The 23,960-nt window shown below is 39.2% G+C and overlaps 2 long non-coding RNA genes across 3 annotated transcripts in view; one reads left to right on the top strand and one right to left on the bottom strand.

Moving 5' to 3' along the window:
• Nucleotides 1-23,960, bottom strand: part of LOC140637914 (uncharacterized) — a 29,108-nt gene that overhangs the window by 1,857 nt on the left and 3,291 nt on the right. The window contains exons 2-8 of one of the 2 annotated variants that reach the window (XR_012035008.1): nucleotides 22,203-22,395; nucleotides 19,954-20,184; nucleotides 14,298-14,400; nucleotides 13,612-13,775; nucleotides 12,605-12,753; nucleotides 12,111-12,286; nucleotides 3,029-3,096 (exon numbers count right to left, since the gene is read on the bottom strand). This is a non-coding gene — a long non-coding RNA (uncharacterized lncRNA). The remainder of the gene's footprint in view (nucleotides 1-3,028; nucleotides 3,097-12,110; nucleotides 12,287-12,604; nucleotides 12,754-13,611; nucleotides 13,776-14,297; nucleotides 14,401-19,953; nucleotides 20,185-22,202; nucleotides 22,396-23,960) is intronic. The other variant, XR_012035009.1, reaches the window with a different exon arrangement.
• Nucleotides 1,507-10,752, top strand: LOC140637912 (uncharacterized). The gene is made up of 2 exons (XR_012035003.1): nucleotides 1,507-1,597; nucleotides 10,451-10,752. It is a non-coding gene; the product is annotated as an uncharacterized lncRNA (long non-coding RNA).

Genomic DNA, 23,960 nt, shown 5'->3' on the forward strand with positions numbered 1-23,960 from the left:
TCAGAGATTGCTCCCACAGCTTAGAAGACATATTACTGTTCTACCACTCCAGGGATATGTGGAAGCATTGCTCTGCAGGGTGGTTCAGGGGTTCAGGTTCATTCCATCTTGCTGTTCTGACCCACTAAGAAAGCTTATTTATCTGCAAGGTCAAACCTCAGCTGCTGCCAAATCTTATCTAATAGGAGGGAAAAGAACTGGTGGAGCACATGAGCAAAATTTTATGGCCCAGAATCTCAAGTGACTTACGTGCACTTCTGCTTGTATTCATATGCAAACAAAATCACATGACCATTGCTAGCTCTAGGAGCAGCTAGAAAAATCTAAGGTCTAGCAAGGCTGTCATGAGCTCATTTTGATAATAGAACCTTATAGTTCATAGAGCTGACATTTCTATTATTACTGTAAAAATACATGCAACAATATCTGAAACAGATATTTTATTAAAGATTTGTTTATTTATTTTAGAGAGAGAGAGAGAGAGAGTGTGTATGTGGGAAGGAGGGACAGAGGGAAAGAAGCAGACTCCCCACTGAGCATGGAGCCCTACATGGGGCTCAATCTCACAACCCTGAGACTATGCCCTGAGCTCAAATTAAGAGTCAGACATTCAACTGACTGAGCCACCCAGGTGCCCCTGAGACAGATATTTTTATGAGTCCTGAAATTAAACGTGTCCTTTTAAGGGTTGAACCCAAGCTGGGCTAAGTATAGAGGCCCTCTACTTTCTGAAACATAGACACTGATATAGGAGAAGGGTGGACACATGACTATAGCCCACATAAAAAGAGTCCTTCATCACCAACTGGATCAAAGAATCTTCCTCTTTCTCTCTTATTTTTTTGTTGTTATTTTTAATTTTGTTTATGAAGCTATAAAGATATAAATCTAGAGATGATAGGTCTAAGGCTCGCTAATTATTTTGGATGTCTAGCAAGATGTTTTTATTACTTAGCAATGAAAACAAAATTTAGAGACTTTCTTCCAGGTTCCATTATTGTAAATGCTGCAATGAAAAATAGCTTTTTATATTTTATAACTCTAAACAAGAGTATACTACTAGTAAAAGAACAATTATTAAAATAGTTTCTTAAACTTGTTTAAATTTCTAAAACTCAAACTTAAGCTAATGAGTCTTAATCTAATAGAGATGACTTTTTTCATATTTTGTTAATTTAACTCCAAAAATGGGGGTGGCATATTGTTTTAGAAATTGTAGTTTTTGGCACCTAGTGCACTCTTGTTTAAAGCACAGCAGAAGTTCTCAGTCAGGAAGAGTCTCATTTAACATCCTGCTGTACAAAGTTTAGTGAAAAACCGCAAAACAGCATATGTATCAGCCCTTCCAGAAAAGCACAAACATAAAACAAATTTGGTTCAGAAACATTGTGAATGCAACTGTTCAGTTAAAAACTGCATGTTTTGCAAAGTAATAGCCTTGTAGGGACATAATTCACAGGTTTCGGGAATTCTAGAACTGGAGAGTTTAGCCACTGTGACATAAGAGTAGAAACAATCTAAAACCCAAATCACCTTGCATTTGCTGGGCTTTGAAAAATACAGAATAAGAGAAGAGAAATTCAGATCTACATAAAATGTAAGATGATGGAACTTGCTTAGTGGTTTGGCTGTGATAAATATGGTACCTTGCCTGCAAGCTGGTTTGAAAATTGTATCAATAGAGAGAAAGTATACCTTAAATTCAATCTTATTGCTCTGAAAACATAAGTCTTAAAGAGAAAAGTGAAATTATAGAGGATTTTAATTTGCAGGATGGATATTTAGGAGAGTCTCCAATAAGACTTGAATAGTAAAGTGCCAGTATAAGATATTTATGAGTTGACAAAAGCGTCTTTTAAGCTATTCTCTCAGTGAACCTTTGTGCTCATTCTCCAAAGAGGTTCAGGCCATGTGCCTCTCTCCTTTCATCCACCCTCACATGCAGTAAGACAGGGGCATTTGTGTGGCTCAGTTGGTTAAGGGTCTGACTCTTGATTTCAGCTCAGGCCATAATCTCAGGGTTGTGAGATGGAGCCTTCCCTGTGTTATGATCCGCACTAGGTATGGAGCCTGCTTAAAATTCTTCCTCTCAGGGAACCTGGGTAGCTCAGTGATTGTGCATCTGTCTTTGGCTCAGGTCATGATCCCGAGATCTGGGATCGAGTCCCACATCAGTCTCCTTGCGAGGAGCCTGCTTCTCCATCTGCCTGTGTCTCTGCCTCTCTCTCTCTGTGTGTCTCTCATGAATAAATAAAGTATTTTTTTAAAAAAAGATTCTTCCTCTCCCTACCCTCCTTCTCTAAAAGAAAAAAAAATTAAGTATATGTTACATGGGGTAAGATAGCTTTGTGTCACATTTCTGATAGTGACCACAGGTGGAGTCCTAGGCCTTTCCGATTCTTTTTTCAGGGGGACCCTTCAAAGATTCAGATTGTTCTGATTCCCCTATAATAGGTTAAAGTAAATGTACTAATGTACTAATGTGAAAAACACCTCACCCTTCTTCCAGAAACCCAATCTGGAGAACATCTGAACAAGTCAGCCGGTGTGACCTCTCTGTAGCCTATGGTTTGGTGTATTGAAGGCATATATAAGTGCACCCTACCTCAAGTGCAGTCCTTTTACACATTTCCAACACGTGTCAGGAATGATCCATCTTAAGTGGAGGAATTGTTAAATTTCTAACTTAAATGTGAGGTCTCATTATTAAATAGTACACATCCAAAGCCTCTTCAAGTCCAATTTATAAAGGGAAATCATTACTCCTCTGGCTTAAGATTTCCTTTTTTGTCATTTTGGGGCATCAGAAAGTTCACACAATTAAAGAGGTTAGACTTCGTTATTTGGGTGCATTAATTATCCATACAAGCTACCCTAGAGAAGAAAGCAGGATCTAACAATATCTGAATTTCTAAGTGTGCATTGGTCAGTATACACTTTACATCTATAAACTTTATATAGTGTTGTGTCCCCCAAAGATTAATACATAAGTTTTAGGAACAAGAGCTAGAATAATGAGTGGACTCACCATCATGCACAATGATATCCTGAGGGAATTTATGCTTCCTGTCCCTGGAAACTGGAAACTTCTAATAACTATTAAATAAATTGAATCAGTGAAATTTTTTTTTTAAATAAAACCTCTAGGCTTAGATAATTTAACTCTGATTACTACAAACAAACATGTAATAATAGTCTTTACATAAATTTTTGTTGGGCATCAAAAATGAGGCATGTTATCCAATTCATTATTTGAGAAAATACTTAATACCAACGACGACCATAGTTGTATAAAAAAAAGTTTATGTCAATTGTAAATACGGAGGCAAAAATTCTAAATCAGTTATTAGCAAACAATGCAATCCCTATCAAAATTGTAATGCCATTTTTCCAAATTACAGAAATTCCAATGACAGAAATAGAAAACGTAATCCTAAAATTTATATGGAACCACAGAAGATCCCAAATGGCCAAAGCAATCCTAGAAAGCAAAACAAAGCTAGCAGCATCACATTTCCTGATTTCAAACTTTAGTACCAAACTATAGCAATCAAAACAGTGTGAGACTAGGATAAAAATACACATATAGTCTAATGGAATAGAATTGAGAGCCCAGACATAAACCCATGCATGCACAGTCAACTAATATTTGATATGGAAACCAAGAAGTTTCAGTGGGGAAAAAGGATTGCATGGTGAACTCACTAAATGGTGTTGGCAAAAGATATAACCACATGCAGAGGAATGAAATTGAACCTCTATTTCACTCACAAAACCCCACTCAAAATAGATTAGAGAATCATCACATGCAAAACTGAAAACTATAAAACTACTAGAAGGAACCATAGGTCCAAAGCTCCTTGGCAATAGTCTTGGTAAAGATTTTGTCAGATAACACCAAAAGCTCCAGAAACAAAAGTAAAAATAAGTGAGACTACATCAAACTAGAAAGCCTCTGCAGAGCAAAACAATCAGCAAAATAGAAAGACAATATATGGAATTTGAGAAAATACTTGTAAATCATCTATTTGGTAAAAGGCTAATATCCCAATATAAAAGAAATTCATGGGACACCTGAGTGGCTCAGTCAGATAACCATCTGCCTTCAGCTCAGGCCATGATCCCAGGGTCCTGGGGTCAAGCTCTGCATCAGGCTCCCTGCTCAGTGGGGAGTCTTCTCCCTCTGCCTGCGCCCAAACCCCCGTGCTTGTGCTCTCCCTCTCTCTCTCTCCCTCTCTCAAATAAATGAATAAAATCTTAAACAACAACAACAACAATAACCTCATACAACTCAATAGTAAAGAAATGGTTGTGGTTGGTGGCAGGAGGACAATACTGAACCTCGTTTTCCTGGACCAGGCCATGAGGGTCCTTCCAGAGGAAGCTTTTACAAAGAGCAGAGAAATCCTCACTCAAATGTTAGTCTCTTATCAAAAATACCTGCCAGCCCAAGGATTGCCCCCAAGTTATGGAAGACAAATCCAACAGCCCTGTCTACTGACATATTGCCAAAAAGGGCCACTGGTAGTATGAGGATCTCTGTGCTTTCTACCACCCAGGAGTCCAGGGCCTTCTCAGTGAGACTGTGTCTTCACATCCAGGATGGAAGGAGCCCTTTGTGACCTAGCCATGTATTTCCCTGTGGCCCTGTGATGGCTACTGTGAGGCTGTTCCATGATTTCACAACCCTGAGATCATCACCTTACCACCCGCAGTCACTGACACCCACCTATATCTGCCACCTCCCCCATTTGGGGTCCAGAGTTGCATTTCATCATTGGTAGCCAGTGTATGGTCTTTCTTTTGATCCAGCCTCCAGAGACTCACCTTCAGGACCCCATCTTTGCCCCCTTCAACTGCCTCCTGAATCCTCTTCCCCCTCGCCAACTGACTTCTGGATAAGAAACCTCTTTAATGCTGTTTCTTGTGCATCTGTCCACCCAGCCCCCAGTACTGCTCTCCATTCCTGAGAGCCCTGGAGCAGTTTCCTATCATTCCCTTCTTCTAGCTGCTTATTTAAAGTCCTGTTTATGTGATAGCCCCTACTCCCAAAGTTACTAGGTGTTCTGTGAAACTCACCAAGTTGACCTTGGGTCAAGTATAGATGACTGGTGCAGAGTTACTCCCTGAAAGGCCACTCCCCTTGTTTTTGGACTTTGTAGTTTCTGTATTGGTGGCATGATCCCCACTGCTCTGGTCTGGGATCACTGTGCTTTGTGAAACTGTGCATCCCCTCCTAGGTAGCCTTTCTCAGTGTCCACAGCATCTTTGTGACTTCCCAACACTAGAGTAAGCTTTTCTGCAAAAATGAATGAGGCTCTTGGTGCCCGCTTTTCTGCATCTCGCAATATGGGAGAACTGTGAAACTTTCTACAAGACTGCTTCCCTGGTCTCCTCTCCCCATTCTCTTGGTGTTGAGTTCTCTGGGTTTGGCACAAGCCCATGAGATGTCTTCTAACGTCTCTCACGGGCTACCATATCTCCTCTCCGGCCCACTTCAGTTAGAGTACATCATTGTGAGGCCACCAGCCCTTTGATCAGAATTCTGTGAATCTCCACCCGGCCTACCTTTGGGTGGAACCTGGCTGGATGGTACTGTTGCCCTCATCCAACCTTCCCTACATCCCTCGCACTGCTTTTCTGTGAAAAGGGCAGTGGACAGGTTTGGTTTTGAACTGGCCCTAAGGAAATGGATCAGGAGTTATGTGGGCAAGAGGGAAGATGAGAGCTGTTAGAGAACTGAATATGAATATTTTTTTCATTTTAACATTTTTTATATTAGTAATAAATGCAGTGGAAACAAATAAATAGTATCATTTTATTTCAGCAGAGGTAGCCTGAACTTATTGAAAAAAACTATAGTAGAATGAGAGGTGTGCGGTATTATGGCATTTAAAAAAACTATTTAAATGTCATAATTGGCCTCTGAGCCAAATGTAGTGACTGCGTTCCTGGGTAACTGCCACAGGAAGAAGTTTGAGGAATACAGGGCATATAGATGGTCCACTCCCTTAGAGAGAACAGGGTGGCAGGTTCAGATGAGCATGCATGTCCTTTCTGCCTCAAGGAGACCTGTCTGTACCAGTTCCTAAAACCGTATCCTTCCTTTTGAGAACTCTAGACAGACATTAATATGGTGAAAACATGGTAAACTGAGGCCCATAAGGATGGAAGCTCTCATATTTATTCTAATGTTTTTTTGAAAACTGGTGTTTATGTGGTGGGCTATTGCTGGGAGCTAAAGATAAGATGATAAAGAAGACCAAGTACCCGAGAGAAAGAGACAGAGGAGGGGATACAGCTGTAAATAGGTCATTTCAATTTCACAATTAGATAAAGAGTGTTCTGATAGGGGTGACAATAAGGAATACAGAGGAGGAATATATCATCTAGCCTTGGGCAGTCAGGACTTGAGAAGGGATAGAAGCTAGCATATAAGGAGAATGTGGTTAAGCAGAGCTGTTTTTTTGTTTTGTTTTGTTTTGCTTTAAAATATTTTATTTATTTATTCATGAGAGACAGAGAGAGAGAGAGAGCGAGCTAGAGACACAGGCAGAGGGAGAAGCAGGTTCCACGCAGGTAGCCTGATGTGGGACTTGATCCTGTGTCTCCAAGATCATGCCCTGGGCTGAAGGTGGCGCCAAACCGCTGAGCCATCGGGGCTGCCCCAGGAGCAGAGCTGTTTTAAGAAGTCTGCATACTATCTACAAAGGCCCAAAGTCCAAAGATAACATGTGCACCTTGGAGAATCACAAGTAGTTTATTCTAGCTACATCACATTTTAAAGCATGAGGCAGCTAGAAAGGAATTCCAGGAAAATCTAGTTGATTCTGAAGAACCATTTTCTTCTAATTCACCCCTTTTATAAGCATGGGACCGGAACTTAGGGGCATTCCGGCAAACTTCCCAGGTGACCATATATCAAAAAAAAAAAAAAAAAAATTAGAGTGATGTATACTATGGTGACTATCATCAATGATAGTGTAGTATGTATTTGGGAGTTGCCGAGAGAGGGCACCTGGGTAGCTCAGTCAATTAAACATCTGCCTTCGTCTGGCTCAGGTCATGATCCCAGGGTCTGGGGATCAAGTCCCTCATCTCCCTGCTCAGCGGGGAGTCTGCTTCTCCCTCTGCCCCTCCCTCTACTTGTGTTCTTTCTCTCATAAATAAATATCTTTTAAAAAAGGAAGTAAAAAAAAATAATAAAAAAAAGGAAGTTGCCAAGAGGGTAAATCTTAATAGTTCTCATCACAAGAAAACGAATTATAAATTTGTGTAGTGATGGATGATAACTAGACTTGTGGTGATCACTTCCTGGTATATACAAATGTTGAGTCATTATGTTGTATACCCGATACTAATATACTATCATATGTCAATTACACCTAAGTAAACAAGAAAAGAACTAGAATACTGAAAGGCCATAATTAAAACAAGATTAGAATGTATATCTTTTTTTTTTTAATAAAAATTTTATTTATTTACTCATGAGAGAGACCGAGAGAGGCAGAGACATAGGCAGAGGGAAGAGAAGCAGGCTCCATGCAAGGAGCCCAATGTGGGACTCGATCCTGAAACTCCGGGATCACATCCTGGGATCATGTCCTGAGCCAAAGGCAGATGTTCAACCGCTGAGCCACCCAGGCATCCCTAGGATGTATATCTTATGATTTCCAGCTCCCTGTTGTAATCAGCAGATTCTTCCTATTGCATTCAGGTATACTGCTTCAAGAAGCACAAACACTCCCATCCTGTCATTAAATGTTCTCTTTCCATGTACTATTATTTTAGTTTTAATTTTAGTAATTTTATGTCTTCATTTCTAAATATGTAAAGATATATGCCATGCAAATTGTAAGAGGCATGGAAGATGATATATGTGTGGAGGCCGAGAAAAATTAAGGCCATTCCACCTCAGGTTTAGCATTAGCACAAGTACAGCCATCTTAGGCCCCTGGGAATAAGAGCTGAACTTTACAGGAAAAACTGCAGAATATCCTAGGCAGGGAATCCCATATCAGAAAGACAACAAAACTCAGAATGCCCTCGTCAGAGAATCCCATATCTAATCCCATATCGGAAAGACAATATAGCTCAGAATGACCTCGGCAGAGAATCCCATATCAGATCTTAAGAAACTCCCCCACCCTTTCCCTATATTGGAAAGAAAAAACTTTTTTTTTCTCCACCCCTTCTGAAAATCCCCAAGACGAGCCCATAAAAAACCAGCTGTAACCCACTTCGGGGTCCAAGCCCCTGCTCTGCTGTATGGAGTATACTTGGACCCAAGCTCGAGCTTGTAAACTCTCGTGTACTTGCATCAGTGTTGGCTCCTTGGTGGTTTCTCGGATTCACAATCTTGGGCACAACAATATGATTTAAAGTTAGCCATACTCTCAAGTCTCATGTCAACTACCCAGGTCCATCCTCAGTTGTGACCATACTACTAGTTTATTCTGTATTTTTCCTGAGACAGATAAAATATACATATATATTCATTATATTTTTTATAAAAGATTATTTATTTATTTGAGAGACAGAAAGAGAGAGAACATTAGCACAGAGGAAGGAGGAGAAGCAGACTCCCTGCTAAACAGAAAGCCTGACTTGGCTGAATCCCAGGACCCTGGGATCATGACCTGAGCTGAAGGTAGATGCTTAACAGACAGCCACCCAGGTGCCCCATTTATTCATTATATTTAAATTTACTAGTAGCAACTATGTTTACTCTCTGCATCTTTGTTTTTTCACTTTATGCTAAATCTGGAGATTTTCCCGTATTAGTACAAACAGAATTTTCCCTTTCATTGTGGTGACAATGGAATATTCTTTTATATAAATGCCCCATGATTTCTATTATCAGTACCCGACAGAGAGACAGGTTTTTTGTTTTTTGTTTTTTTGTTTTTTGCCATACACAAGTGCTATAACATATACCCTAGTATGTATGACATCTGGCACATGGACAATGAAATCTATAAGATAAATTCCTAAATTTGACCTTGCTGGATCAAAGGTATGTGCATTTACTTCCTTGATATATAATTGTTCCAATTTCCAATTACTAGAAAATATGGGAGATTTTCTATTTCTCCAAATCCTTGGCAACCTAGTATCCCATCAAATGTGTTTTTCTGTGCCAATCTTAGAGATGAAACAGGATCCTCATAACTTTATTTTGCATATCTCTTATTAGTAAAGTTGAATATATTTCATTTCTTCTAATATATTTGCCCAGTGAGAGAAAGAAACTGGCTTAAAGAAATCATATCATTTTTTCCTGATATATATTAAAATGCATTCCTCATTTTGCCCCATTTCTATTTTTACTTTGCTTATGTTTTTCTATGAAGATCATTTTTTTCTTAGATAGTTGATAGTTCAGTTTATCAGTATTTTCTTTTATCCATCTAACTTATTTTACTTAGTATAATACCCTCTAGATCCATCCAGGTTGTCTCTAATGGCACAATCTCATCCTTTTTCATGGCTATGTAATATTCCATTGTATATGTATACCACATCTTCCTTATCCATTCATCTATTAATGGACACTTAGATTGCTTCCATATCTTAGCTATTGTTAATACTGCAAAGACCATAGGGGGACATGTATCTTTTTGAATTAGTGTTTTTGTTTTCTTTAGGTAAATACTCTGAAGTGGAATTATTGAATCATATGGTGTTTCTATTCTTAATTTTTGAGGAGCCTCCAAATTGTTTCCAAAGTGGTTGTACCACTTTACATTCCCACCAACAGTGTGTGAGGGTTCCTTTTTTCCACATCTTTGCCAACACTTGTTATTTCTTGTATTTTTTATTTTAGCCATTTTGACAGGTGTAAGGTGACATTTCACTGTGGTTTTGATTTGATTTCATTCCAAATTGAACCTTAAAAAAACACAGATGACCAAACAAACAAACAAACAAACAAACAAACTGAACCAGACCTGTAAAATACAGAAAACAAACTGATAGTACACCAGAAGGGAGGAAGGTGTGAAGATGGACAGAATGGGTGAAGGGAGTGGGACATACAAGCTTCCAGTTATGTAATGAATAAGTCAGGGGAATAAAAGGCAACATAGGGAATACAGCCAATGATATTGTAATAGCAATGTATGGTAACAGAGGCTGGCTACGTTTGTGGTGAGCATAGAGCAATGTATAAACTTGAGAAATCACTACATTGTACACCTGAAACTAATGTAACATTGCATGTCAACTACATTCAAATAAAAACATTTAAAATATATTTTCTTTTATCTATTTTCATTATTTCATACTTAGAAAGGTATGAAATACCTTTACCTATCTATTCCAATATTGTTTTTTAACTCCATCCCCTATTATTTAATTTTATGGTATAATTTTTCATGTTTATATCTTTGAAGCATCTGAAATTTACTTGGTATAACATGTAAAGGAGACCTCAACTTTTCTTTTTCAGATGGCTACCTATAGTTCAAACACCATTTGCTGAATACTCCATATTCCTTCACAAGAGAATATGCCCAAATTATCATCTGCTGAATTTCTGCATCACTTTCACCAATTTTCTGTGTCTGTTTTGTGACTGTTTCAATATTCAGATGTTAGTACCACAATGCTAATTGTTGGGATGTTTTAACATGTGGTTAAAGCTAGTTCCCTCTCATTTGTCTCTTTTGCAGGATTGCACTGGGTATTTTTGCTTGGGGCTTTTCCATAAAAACTTTAGAATTAAAGTGGAAACCACTCTCTGAAAAATTATGTTTGACGTATTTTTTGGATCAAATTAAATGTACCTAACTAGTTTAAATAATACTGACATTTTAATTTCTGTCAATTTTTGTTTCTTACATATAGCACTTAAAAATTTCTTCATATAAATTTTACATACTTCATGATAATTTTATTCTGCAGTATCATATTGGTTTTGATGGTACTGTAAGTTTGGTCTTTTATTCCACTCTGTCTTTTAACCTGTTTCTCATTTCTTCAAGTTAATTTAATCAATAATAAGTTTGTATTTTCTGGGTAAGGCCTTCATATATTTAGATAGTCACTTTAGTTTTAAACTTATATTAAATGAAATTAAGATGATACATCTCACTTAAAAGTGAGTCACAGCATAACAAAACAAGCTTCATTTTATAATTTCCTCAATGGGAATTCTGAGCCTATTTCATTTGTGATCTCAGAATTTTAAATCTTTCAACAAGCAATTTTTCTTGGATTTATAAAATTTTCACTTTTGAAAATTCTGTTATCAAGTTGGGTTTCATAGTTAATACTAGCAGCTAAGCTAAGCATATCCATCTACTTTTCTAACTTTGTAGTATTCTTTGATGGGGTTTTTCAATATTTCTATGTGTTTGATCTGGATGAGAAGACTATCTATGACTTATAATTTCCCAAGATTTGCTCAGGATCATCTTGCTGAGGGTGGGGAACTGTTGGGGCTAAGTCAAGACTGAGAACTATCACAGAAATGTGTTCCAGTTCTAATGATGCCCTTTGGGAAAGAATGTAGGTTTGATTCTAATGAATTCTCAGTTCTACTTGAGGTAGCATGTCCACACCCAACTACAAAAAAAAAAAAAAAAAAAAAGTAAATTGCTAGCAATGTGTAGAAAACAGGTAATCGAGCTGCATGTTGGAATAAAGAAGACCATTCTCATACTTTATAGAGTAACTCCTACAGATCTGGAAACAGATGCAGCAAGTTATAGGGCTTTCAGAATGCTGTATTTCATATCAAGCATAATTTGATACTTTCAGGATACAGTGGATCTATTTTAGATATAACTGATGGATGTACAGATATCCTAAGGACTATAGGACTAACATTTTACTCACTTCAGACAGTTCGAAAACATACTATAGTCACTATAAACAGCAGCCTAGCAACCTGGGGATGCCATGTGTTCACTTCAAAGACTAACACTACAGAAAGTGCTAGAGTCTTGTGGATTTAAGGACCTTAGCAGAATCCAGATGGATCTGAGGCATTAAGTGAATCATATGGATTCTCCCAAGGATCATCATTTTTATTAGGTTTGGCCCTTCTCTTCCTGAAGAACCAGGGCACTGTCCATTGACACTGTCCAGGCTCTGTGCAGGCTTACCTTCAACTTGCACTTCAACATTTTTTCCTGTTTCCTACAAAGGTTTTCTCTTTCCCTCTCCAACTTCTCTCTCAGCTGGGCTATGTTTTCTTTGAAGCTTCTCTCTTCCGCCTCCAGTTTTTGCTGTTGCTCCTGTATTTCTGTCTTAGCATTGCCTGTTCCTTCTCAGCTGCCTCCTTCAAATGTTTTAGAGAGAGAAGAAAACAACACTCAGGTCTGATGATTTTATTTTGTGATATTTTGTCTTGTTGCAACTGCAAATTTGGCCTTTTCTTACATTTATCTTTTAATAAATAAAAGTAATCATTAGTAAGCACAGTTATCTTTCAACTTTTGTTAGAAGAAACTAATATGACTCATGCTTTCAAAGGATGTCACAGCATCACAAAACTCATTTTATTAATCCCTAAAAGGAATTCTGAACCTATGTCATTATGAGCCCTAAATTTTCATCCCCACACCAGGTAACTCAATAGGATCTGGCGTTTCTTCACCTAACACTCCATTGATCACATCAAAGATCCATGGACCCAATGAACACTTTTCTTCTTTATTTGCTGCAATCTCTTTTTTTTAGTAGCTGTATCTCTGTATGCAACTTGTCAGATTTCTTTTGACACCCTTCATTAAGAAGTTCTTGGATCTATAAAAAAGAAGGAGTCCACTTTAGAAAATCTTCTATTATCGAGAGGAAGGGTTTTGAGTTTAACAGTTTCAGCATTGAAGCACTGTCCACTGCTCTATCATCCAAGAGTGCTCTTTGATGAGTCTGTCCTGTAAAGTGGGATTATGCATGGTTTACACCTTCCCACAATTCCCTTAGTACCATCTCACCACGAGTGGGGTCAGTCTAGGTCAGACCTGAGAACTATCCTCACCAGATGAATTCCAGCACTGAGGATGTCCTTCAGAGGCATGAAGGATTAATTCTATCTCAGTTCTACTGAGGCAGCATGAACACACAGATCTAACAAATAATGGGAACTGCTGCCCCCCTCTAGAACACTAGTTATCAAGTGCCAGGTTGAATTGAAGAATTAATTTTCCTCTGTGCTTTGGTGGATGACACACAGATCTGGAAACAAATTCAGCAAATTTTAGAGCTTTCAGATTCCTGTATTTCAAATCTCATCCGATACTTTTAAGACAAGATGGAGTTCTTTCAGGTCTGTTTGATGGTTTAACCAAGAATCCTAAGGACTAGTGGACTAAGGCCCTATTTACCCAGGGTCCAATGAGACTACCCTAACAATCCCCATAAACAGCAGCCCAGCACCCAGCAGATGTTAACTGCACACTGCAAATTCTCACACCACATATGGCACTGGACTTTGTGTATTTAAGGGCCTCAGCAGAGTCCAGATGAATTTGAGGTTTCAATGAATTATATGTCTTTATGATTCTCCCTGGGATCTTGATTTTTATTAGTTTGGGCCCTCTTTTTTCTGAGGAACCAGGGCACTGTCTATTAGGCACTGCCTAGGCTCTGGTGCAGGCTTACCTTCAGCTTGTGCCTCAACATTTCCTTCTCCAACTTCTCAGTTAACTGGGCTGCGCTTTCTCTACAGCTTCTCTCTTCAGCCTCCAGTTTTTACTGTTGCTCCTTGTATTTCCGTCTTAGCAGCACCTGTTGCTTCTCAGCTGCCTCCTTCAAAGCCCACTCAGCTGTTCCACAAATGTTTTAGAGAAGAAGAAAACAACACTCATGTTTGATTCTAGCCTCCTCAGCACAGATATGAAACTGACTTTGAAAAGGTAGCTGAGAAACCTCTGAATTATGTGGATCCCCAAGAGCACATTTCTGGATGTGACTGAGATGGCCTTCCTTGTCTGCCAGATTTAAAAAGACAACTCTGATGGTTATATTTAGCAGTACTGTTCCACAGAAAGAGAAGAAGCTCTTTGTTTCAGGGAGGTTTGGCCCTCATCTCTGTCTGAAGGTAATGCAGCAGCCTACCCACTCTGCTATATGCTCAACCCCAGGGATCCCTGGGTGGCGCAGCGGTTTGGTGCCTGCCTTTGGCCCAGGGCGCGATCCTGGAGACCTGGGATCGAATCCCACGTCGGGCTCCTGGTGCATGGAGCCTGCTTCTCCCTCTGCCTATGTCTCTGCCTCTCTCTCTCTGTCTGTGACTATCATAAATAAATTAAAAAAAAAAAAAGATATGCTCAACCCCACACCTGTACCTGATAGGGCCTCCTCCTGATAGGTGAGGCCATAGTCTCCCTGTAGAATGGAGTTCACTACTGCCAGCTGGTTCTGTAAGAAGTGCTGGAGAACTTCATTTGCCTGAAGAAACAAGGAACAGAGACATGTCATGTAGCAAAGGTCCTGTCTTTTTAGGGAAATCACTGTTCTATAAAGTCACAAATGTGGCCTTGTAAGTTTTGCATTTGCTTAGATACCCCTCACTAACTTTCCTTCCATGGCTCCAATATAAATCCTGAGTTCTCTTGTGAGACCTGAACCTCCAATTTCAGCTTCCTTCGTAGCACCCCATCTTTCCCTCCAGAGAAGCCATCCACTATTCACCCCAGGTACAGCTGACCAGACTTATGTGCAAGTATAAATGGGAACCTCCGGTGTTCTCAAACATTTGCTCAATCTTTCTTCTGCAAGGAAGATGCTCATGTACTCTTTCTTAATTAGGATAACACTTATGGATACTTTCATCTTGCATGTCTTACTCCTCTTGCAGCGTGCTTTGCCAAACTGCCTTTGTAGTTATGAAGATGGTCAATTACTCTAACCTACCTTACTAGCTCTCTCACTTGCTGGTGGTATGACTTTGGGCAACTTGCTTACTACAATGTATATCACATTTCTTGACTGCATAACTATAGTTCTAAATTATAGTAATATTCTGAGCATTAAATTGAAGATCCAATGAAAGTACCTAACTATAGGTTACTTACTATATGCATAGTGTAGTAAGAAGGTACTGGACATGTCAGCCATTATTATAATTATTGTTATTGTCATCATAATCATCACCATTAGTTTTACAATCTGTTCACGAAAGTATGATAACCATACAATTGCCTATTATTTGTCTTCATTTCAGATAATATCACCATCTTGAGAACAAAGATTGTGTCTTTACTCTTTGTATCCTCTATACTCAGCAAAAAAAATGATCACATTGTTTGATAAAGAACAATTGTTCTCTTTAAATCAGAATTTCCAATTCTACACCCTTTCTTGGGGAGAAACATTTCTAGTCTCCTCAACAATATATAGCTAATTGTGGATAAAAACTTAAAGCATGGAGATATCTCCATGCTCTGCTTTCTCCCTCAAAATGGTGCTGTGATCTTAGATTTTCAGTAAAAGCAGCAAACATCCTTTGACTCTAGGATTCTGACAACTACCACTCTCTCTTTATTCTTCACCTTAACCCCTTTCCTGGGCACTAGGTTATAGTCCCATTCAACCTTGTTTTTTGCTTCTAAGTAGAGACTGTACCCTCTAGGAACAGAGAAAATTTCTCTTGAAATGCTTTTCATCAGGGACTCTGAAAGTTGCTTATCTTTGCCTGGGAATATTTGACAGATGCATCTTCACTCTGCAGCAAGAAATCTTCCTTTTTTTTCTCTATGGTGTTCTGTCAGGGAAATCCAACAGAAAGAAGCTGCTAGAAAAAGCATCCTGATTACCTCGGAGTAGACTGGAACATGGAATGGACTAGGAATCAAGAGACTTTTAGTCCTAGTTTTTTTTTTTTAATAGTTTTTATTTACTTATTAGACATACACACACACACACACACACACACACACACAGAGGCAGCGACACAGGCAGAGGGAGAAGCAGGCTCCATGCAGGGAGCCCAACGTGGGACTCGATCCCAGGACTCCAGGATCAGGCCCTGGGCCAAAGGCGGTGCTAAACCGCTGAGCCACCTGGACTGCCCCGTTTTTTTAAAGATTTGTTTACTTGAGAAAGAGAGAGAAATGCATGTGAGTGGGGGAAGGGGCAGAGGGAGGAGAGGGAGAATCTCAGCAGGCTCCCCACTGAGCTCAGAGCCTGATGGGGGGGCTAGATTCTACAACCCTGAGATCATGACCTTAGCCAAAATCAAGAGTCAGACACTCAACCGACTGGGCCATCCAGGTGCCCCAAGAGACTTTTAATACTAGTACTGATCAATTCTCCGTGTTACTTGTAGAAATCCCCTTAATTCCTTTGGGGAATTATCTATAAAATGATAGAGTTGGAAGACATAAGCTCCAATTTTACTTCTGCTGTAGTAGGATTAATAGTGACTCAACCATCAACAATGAACAAAGAAAGTTGAATTGTGGCTAGAAGTAGCAGTTCCTCAGACAATTTGGGTTGCTCTGGATGGAAATGTGTACAAAGAAAATAAAATCATCCAGTGATGACTGAAGGATACTCTGAACAGAGTTTGGAATCTTTCATGAATTCTTCCACCAAGGATTCCAGCGTGTGAAGATAGAAGTACAGATCTTTTCCCCTGAATTTGTAAATTGCACTCCAAAGGACTGGATATGCCAACAACCTTAATGAACAAACTAGAGCCTCTTCAGAGGGCTGCAGATGACCTTGGTCAGGCTGACACCTTGTTTTTAGTCTTGTGATATCAGGAGCAGAGCACCTCCTGCCAGACTTCTGACCTATATGGACTGATGAGCTTATTCATATTTGTTGTTTTAAATTGGTATATTCATGACAATTTTTAATGCAGCAATACAAAATTAATAATATGCCTATATAATAAAAGAGAAAACCATTGTCTATAGAACCCTGTCTTACAATAATCCAGGCTCCTTTGACCACAGTAAAGAGATCAGCTATTTGATAAAAAAATATAGACTTCCTCAGGTATCATTTCAGAAGGGGAGAAATCAGGAGTGCTAAATGCTAAGACAACTACCATCAGTTTTTTCTGGAATTCCCACTTGTCATTCTTAAAGGAGTGCTCCATGAACACTTCAATGGCTTCCCTCTCGCAGTCTGCATGAACATCCAGCAGTTTCTGGAGTGTGTCTGTGAGGAGCCTCAGTTGCTAGGCCATCTGCTCTCTGTAGTGGTCAGTTGCCGTCTGCATAGCCACTGAGTTCTCACACAAAGGCAGAGTTGTCAGCACATTCTCCAAGCAAGGAACTGCTCCCTTCCTGATGGCCCTCACAGAGGCTTTCAACAGAGTCCCCAGCCCTGAATAAGCCAGGAAATTTGAGGATAAATACCGAGGTCTCAATCATTAGCTTACAATTTTTATGGATCATCATCCTTAGATCACACATACACAAAAAAACCCACTTTATTTACAAGGAAATCTTATTTTCTCATTTTGAGAATGTATTCCTTTCTTACAACATTACTGTTTTCCTGTTCTTTTACTGTTCTCCCTTTCTTCAAATTATAATTACCAATTACATATGCACATGGGTCACTGGAAAAAATGGTTTCCCATTCAATGAGAATAAAAATGAATAGATTCTATAGGTGAAATAATATACACAAACAAGACCAGCTACATAATTCCTATGGCCCAGTACAAAATAAAAATTTGGGCTCCTAATTTACAATTGCACCCAAAAGCATAAGATACCTAGGAATAAACCTAACCAAAGAGGTAAAGGATCTATACCCTAAAAACTATAGAACACTTCTGAAAGAAATTGAGGAAGACACAAAGAGATGGAAAAATATTCCATGCTCATGAATTGGAAGAATTAATATTGTGAAAATGTCAATGTTACCCAGGGCAATATACACGTTTAATGCAATCCCTATCAAAATACCATGAACTTTCTTCAGAGAGTTAGAACAAATTATTTTAAGATTTGTGTGGAATCAGGAAAGACCCCAAATAGCCAGGGGAATTTTACAAAAGAAAACCATATCTGGGGGCATCACAATGCCAGAGTTAAGGTTGTACTACAAAGCTCTGGTCATCAAGAGAGTGTGGTATTGGCACAAAAACAGACACATAGATCAATGGAACAGAATAGAGAATCCAGAAGTGGACCCTCAACTTTATGGTCAACTAATATTTGATAAAGGAGGAAAGACTATCCACTGGAAGAAAGACAGTCTCTTCAACAGATGGTGCTGGGAAAATTGGACATCCACATGCAGAAGAATGAAACTAGACCACTCTCTTTCACCATACACAAAGATAAACTCAAAATGGATGAAAGATCTAAATGTGAGACAAGAGTCCATCAAAATCCTAGAGGAGAACATAGGCAACACCCTTTTTGAACTCAGCCACAGTAACTTCTTGCAAGATACATCCACGAAGGCAAAAGAAACAAAATAAAAAATGAACTATTGGGACTTCATCAAGATAAGAAGCTTTTGCACAGCAAAGGATACAGTCAACAAAACTAAAAGACAACCCACAGAATGGGAGAAGATATTTGCAAATGACGTATCAGATAAAGGGCTAGTTTCCAAGATCTATAAAGAACTTATTAAACTCAACACCAAAGAAACAAACAATCCAATCATGAAATGGGCAAAAGACATGAAGAGAAATCTCACAGAGGAAGACATAGACATGGCCAACATGCACATGAGAAACTGCTCTGCATCACTTGCCATCAGGGAAATACAAATCAAAACCACAATGAGATACCACCTCACACCAGTGAGAATGGGGAAAATTAACAAGGCAGGAAACCACAAATGTTGGAGAGGATGCAGAGAAAGGGGAACCCTCTTACACTGTTGGTGGGAATGTGAACTGGTGCAGCCACTCTGGAAAACTGTGTGGAGGTTCCTCAAAGAATTAAAAATAGATCTGCCCTACGACCCAGCAATTGCACTGTTGGGGATTTACCCCAAAGATACAGATGCAATGAAACGCCGGAACACCTGCACCCCGATGTTTATAGCAGCAATGTCCACAATAGCCAAACTGTGGAAGGAGCCTTGGTGTCCATCGAAAGATGAATGGATAAAGAAGATGTGGTTTATGTATACAATGGAATATTACTCAGCCATTAGAAACGACAAATACCCACCATTTGCTTCCACGTGGATGGAACTGGAGGGTATTATGCTGAGTGAAGTAAGTCAATCGGAGAAGGACAAACATTATATGGTCTCATTCATTTGGGGAATATAAATAATAGTGAAAGGGAACAGAAGGGAAGGGAGAAGAAATGTGTGGGAAATATCAGAAAGGGAGACAGAACATAAAGACTCCTAACTCTGGGAAACGAACTAGGGGTGGTGGAAGGGGAGGAGGGCGGGGGGTGGGGGTGAATGGGTGATGGGCACTGAGGGGGGCACTTGACGGGATGAGCACTGGGTGTTATTCTGTATGTTGGCAAATTGAACACCAATAAAAAATAAATTTATTATAAAAAAATTTGGGCTCCTAGTTGAAAATGATTGAGAATTCAAAGCAGAGATGGGCCCAACTCCACACAGGGTACTGCAGGACTGCTTAAGTCACATGCTCACGAAGCCTGCCCTGCATATAAGATGACACAGAATCTTGTTTCTCAGTGGGCTTGCAGGAACTCACAGCTTCCTATTTAGGATCTGACTCATGTAAATTTACAAAATATCTGCTATCTCCTTAAAGAAGTTATCCCATAGGATTTCTCAATATACAGATGTTCTCTCTTTAATTCCATCTTGCCTTTTTATGATTAGTGCATTAGGTTCCTATGTAAGTCTCAGCAGATCTTCACATTCAGAGACTTTAATTGATAAACACACAGGGAGATCTTTTCATGGCATAAATATCTGCTTCTCCATAGTTACACACAGATGTAAACAAAATTACTGATAAACCTAGGATATAATCAAAGCCCCACTACACACCGACACAGAGATATGCTTTGGACAAAGGGGACTCACGTGACAATGATTCCCTCTGTTAGGGTCTTGGTCTTTGAGTGAAATATATAGGTACAGATTTTCTTTGATTGATCCTGGAAAGTACTGTCCAGCTGGTCTTCTGGCACCTTCTCAAGATGGAATAAGAGGTTTTTATCATTTGTAGACCAAAGATGAAGCACTTCCGTTTTGGAAAGAACTTCCTGATACACTCTCCAGGCATGTTGGAATTCTGGATTTTGGTATTTGTGCCTGCAAAGGTGGAAAAAAATTGATCACTGAAAAGTGGCCTTCAGGTAAGGGGGTCAGGACTTTTCATTTCCAGGAATCTTTGCATCACTGGAGCTCCTGTGCCTATAAATCTCCTTTAATCCAATCATTTCAAACCAACCTGGGCCATCGCTATAGGCAAGGAAAATCCACTTCTGCATGGAGCAGAGCCAAGAAAATATGGGAGAAGAAGTGAGAAGCATCAGTCCCAACTGAAGCAATTTATGGTCAGTTTCCTTAGCACTGTTGTGGAATTTAGTGGTTTACGTATTTATTAAATGTTTATCAAGTCACTGATGAGTGAAAAAAATGGGGACGCCTGGGTGGCTCAATGGTTGAGCGTTTGCCTTCAGCTCAGGGCGTGATCCTGGGATCTGGGATCAGGTCCCACATCAGGCTCCCCACAGGGAGCCTGCTTCTCCCGCTGCCTACATCTCTGCCTCTCTCTCTGTTTCTATCAGAAATAAATGAATAAAATCTAAAAAAGAAAAAAGAAAAAGAAAAAAATGATGAGAATTCCTTTTGTGATCTATGTCCATATTAGATATGAAATATGGGTCCTAAAATACTGTAATACCAGAAAGAAGAGTAAGATATTGCTTGTGAAAATATCAGGAAGATGACAAATAATACCAATGTAAGAAAAAAACTTATAAAATTCAGAGTAAAATCACAATAAATAAATATATTTGTAATTCTTTCAGCAGAAACATTCATAGGGTAAGGTTAATCTAAAGGTAATTTGGAGAACTTGACACTGTCTATCTCAAACTATGTCTACCTTGACAGTGCTTCACAGAATGATTTTGGGGAGTATGTCAGGGGTACAATAAAGGTTTTTGAAGGAATGAATGCATGAACAATTAAACAAAATATGTATTACTTCCAAGTGCCATCAGTTATTCACCTTGCTAAAATAAAATAAAATGCATGTAAAATTTACATGTAGTAAATTAACAATATTAAAATGGTGATATAATGTACAAGATTATAAGAAAGAAGAAAGTGAAATGATGAGAAGGATCACTGTGAATCTGAAAATCTTACTAGATGGATATTTTTTTTCCTGTACACTTATTGGATAAATATCCTTTGTCTGAAATTTGTAACTATTCGGGTACCAGTAAAATCTTCATAGAATATTTCATAGAAATATGAAATATATTTTTAAAATTAGATCATTTAAATATGGTATACACATGCAAAAAAATGCTATTCAATCTTAGAAAGGAAGATATCCTAACATATGCTACAGCATGAATGAATCTTAAGGACATACATCATGGTTAATGAAATAAGCCAGTCATAAAAAGACAAGTAGCGTATGATTCCATTTATATGAGGTATCTCTACGGAGACAGAGTAGGATGGTGGTTGCCAAGGGCTGGAGGCAGGGAGTCCATGGAGTTAGTTTTTAACAGGTACAGAATTTCAGATGGGGAAGATGAAAAACTTTGAGTGGGTGAGTGGTGATAGTTGCACAAGAATGTGAGTATACCTATTGTCACAGAACTATAAACTTAAAAATGGTTAAAATGGTAAGTTTTATGTTTTATATATTTTTCCATAAAAAGTTTAGGGTCCTTTCATTTCTTGTGATTCTAGGCTTACCAACTTCTAATCTGATGAGCTATTTTGTGTGGAACAGGAAGAGCACATAATAAGGAGCTCAAGTATGTGGGTCTTAGGAAATTATAGCACTATAACCTAGAAAAATGTTTTCCTATACGTATTTGGTCTAAAGTCATTTGGTTGAACATTGGTCCTTAAACTTCCTCAGTGAGCTTTCTCCAGCACCTAGAGTTTCACAAGCAATAACCTATGATAAACAATCACCAAACACCATTCAAAAATCACCCCTCACTATTAGATTGCATCTCCATCTGATGTCAAACAAAAGTTGAATTCAAGTGCTGACTGACAAGGCTTAGTTGACTCCCCCCCCCCCCGCCCCGCCCCTCCCTGTTGAACCTTCCACCACCCAGAGCATGCTCTGAGACCTGGAATCAGCTTTACAGCATCCTCTGAGTATTCATCTTCCATGATTGATGCTCCATCTATCTTCAACTCCAGGGTAAAATCCCAAACAGTCCAAACAAACTCACAAACTCGGTGGGGTCCTCTTTTTCATCAGAGGTTGAGGATTTTTTCCTGATTAGCTGTGTTAGTTCAGTCACATAGCTGAGAATTTAGCTAAGGAAGGAGAAACACCACAGTTTCAGCTTGTATTTAAAAACAAATTTTATAAACATTGACTTATGTCCCATGTCCCCTTCCCCTCAACCATGACAATTAAGTCACAGGAAAGATGACAGGATCAGTTGCCATTCCTGTAAACTCAATAAAACTTGGTGGTTTGGTCCCTGGGAGGATACTGCAGCTATTCCAGGGCTTGATTTTTGATGGTGCCTATGCTATTGTAGATCAAGGTGCTGCTCAGAAACACAGGGCAAAGATCCATGAGTTATGGATCTTTGGGTTGACCTATGAAACACATTAGAGCAAAAGGCTGAAGAGTACACTCTTCATTTACTTGTTAACATGCTTTAGCACATTGACTAGAATGTAGCAGGTGTGTACCAAGTAGCAGGAAATTATTCCTACAGCAAATTTTATGTGCCATGGTCAACATTAAAAACATAATGTTACTCAGTTAAATTCAACAACTATTCATTAGATATCTTCTAAATGACAGGCAGTGCATTTGGTTGGGTGGATGCAAAGTTCCATATGACAGTCCTTGCCCCTGAGAAGTTAGTAGACTTTCTGGGTTAGCAGACCAGACTAATATGTAAACATACAACCGTAACTAAGTGAATGCTTTGCCAGCAGTGGAACCAAAAGCTAAAATATAAAAGAGAAAGGGAGTAAATCCAAAAATGTAAAAAAGTGTCCTGTGAATTCGGAGTAAGACTTTACATCTGACTGTGAAATGATAGGAGTAGGTAAAAATAACAGCTGAGTTGGGCTGCCTGGCTGGCTCTGTCAGTTAAGTGCCTGCCTTTGGCTCTGGTCATGATCTCAGGGTCCTGGGATCAAGTCTCAGGTTGGGCTCCCTGCTCCTCTGGAACTTCTCCCTCTCCCTCTACCCCTTCCTCCCTCCCTCCCCCTGAGGGGCCTTGCTCATGCCCACGAGTGCTCTCTCTCTCTCTCTCTCAAATAAGTAAATAAAATCTTTTTTTTTAAAAGTATCTAAGGAAACAAGGAGGATGAAATTCCAGAGGGCAAGGAATTGCTTTGGATAGGAACAGTGACAATTCTTCCCCCTCCCCACACACAAAAAGCTGGTATGAAGGAGACAAGGATTACTGCAAGCAACTGTCCCATGAGAAGTAAGAGCTAGCAGGAGCAGAGCCAGCAGGAACCATGGACAAGAAGGGCACTGTGAAGGGTGTCAGGCAGGGGGCAACTGACGAACATGCTGGAATGTCACAGTATGGAATCTGGAGGGAGACTGCTATGGTTCAACACCTGGAGTTCTAATCATCTACTGCCTGGGAGACTTTGAAAAAGGAACCTACCTCTGTAGGAGAACCTACCTCTTGACTTTCTCATCGTGTACTATGTAAAAAAGTAATTCCTACTTAATTCATTACTGTGCAGGTCAATAACAAAAGCTTTCCAGTACACTGAATTTTCCACAGTTAATGTACTATTTCTACAATGAGCCTGTGAAGCCAAAGAGAATTGAAGCAACAAGTTCGGTGTCAATAGGTCTGTAAACTGGGAAATACTAAGAAATATTAGGGTAACTAAAA

Source organism: Canis lupus, chromosome 8, assembly GCF_048164855.1.
Source record: "Canis lupus baileyi chromosome 8, mCanLup2.hap1, whole genome shotgun sequence".
In the NCBI taxonomy this organism is placed as follows: domain Eukaryota; kingdom Metazoa; phylum Chordata; class Mammalia; order Carnivora; family Canidae; genus Canis; species Canis lupus.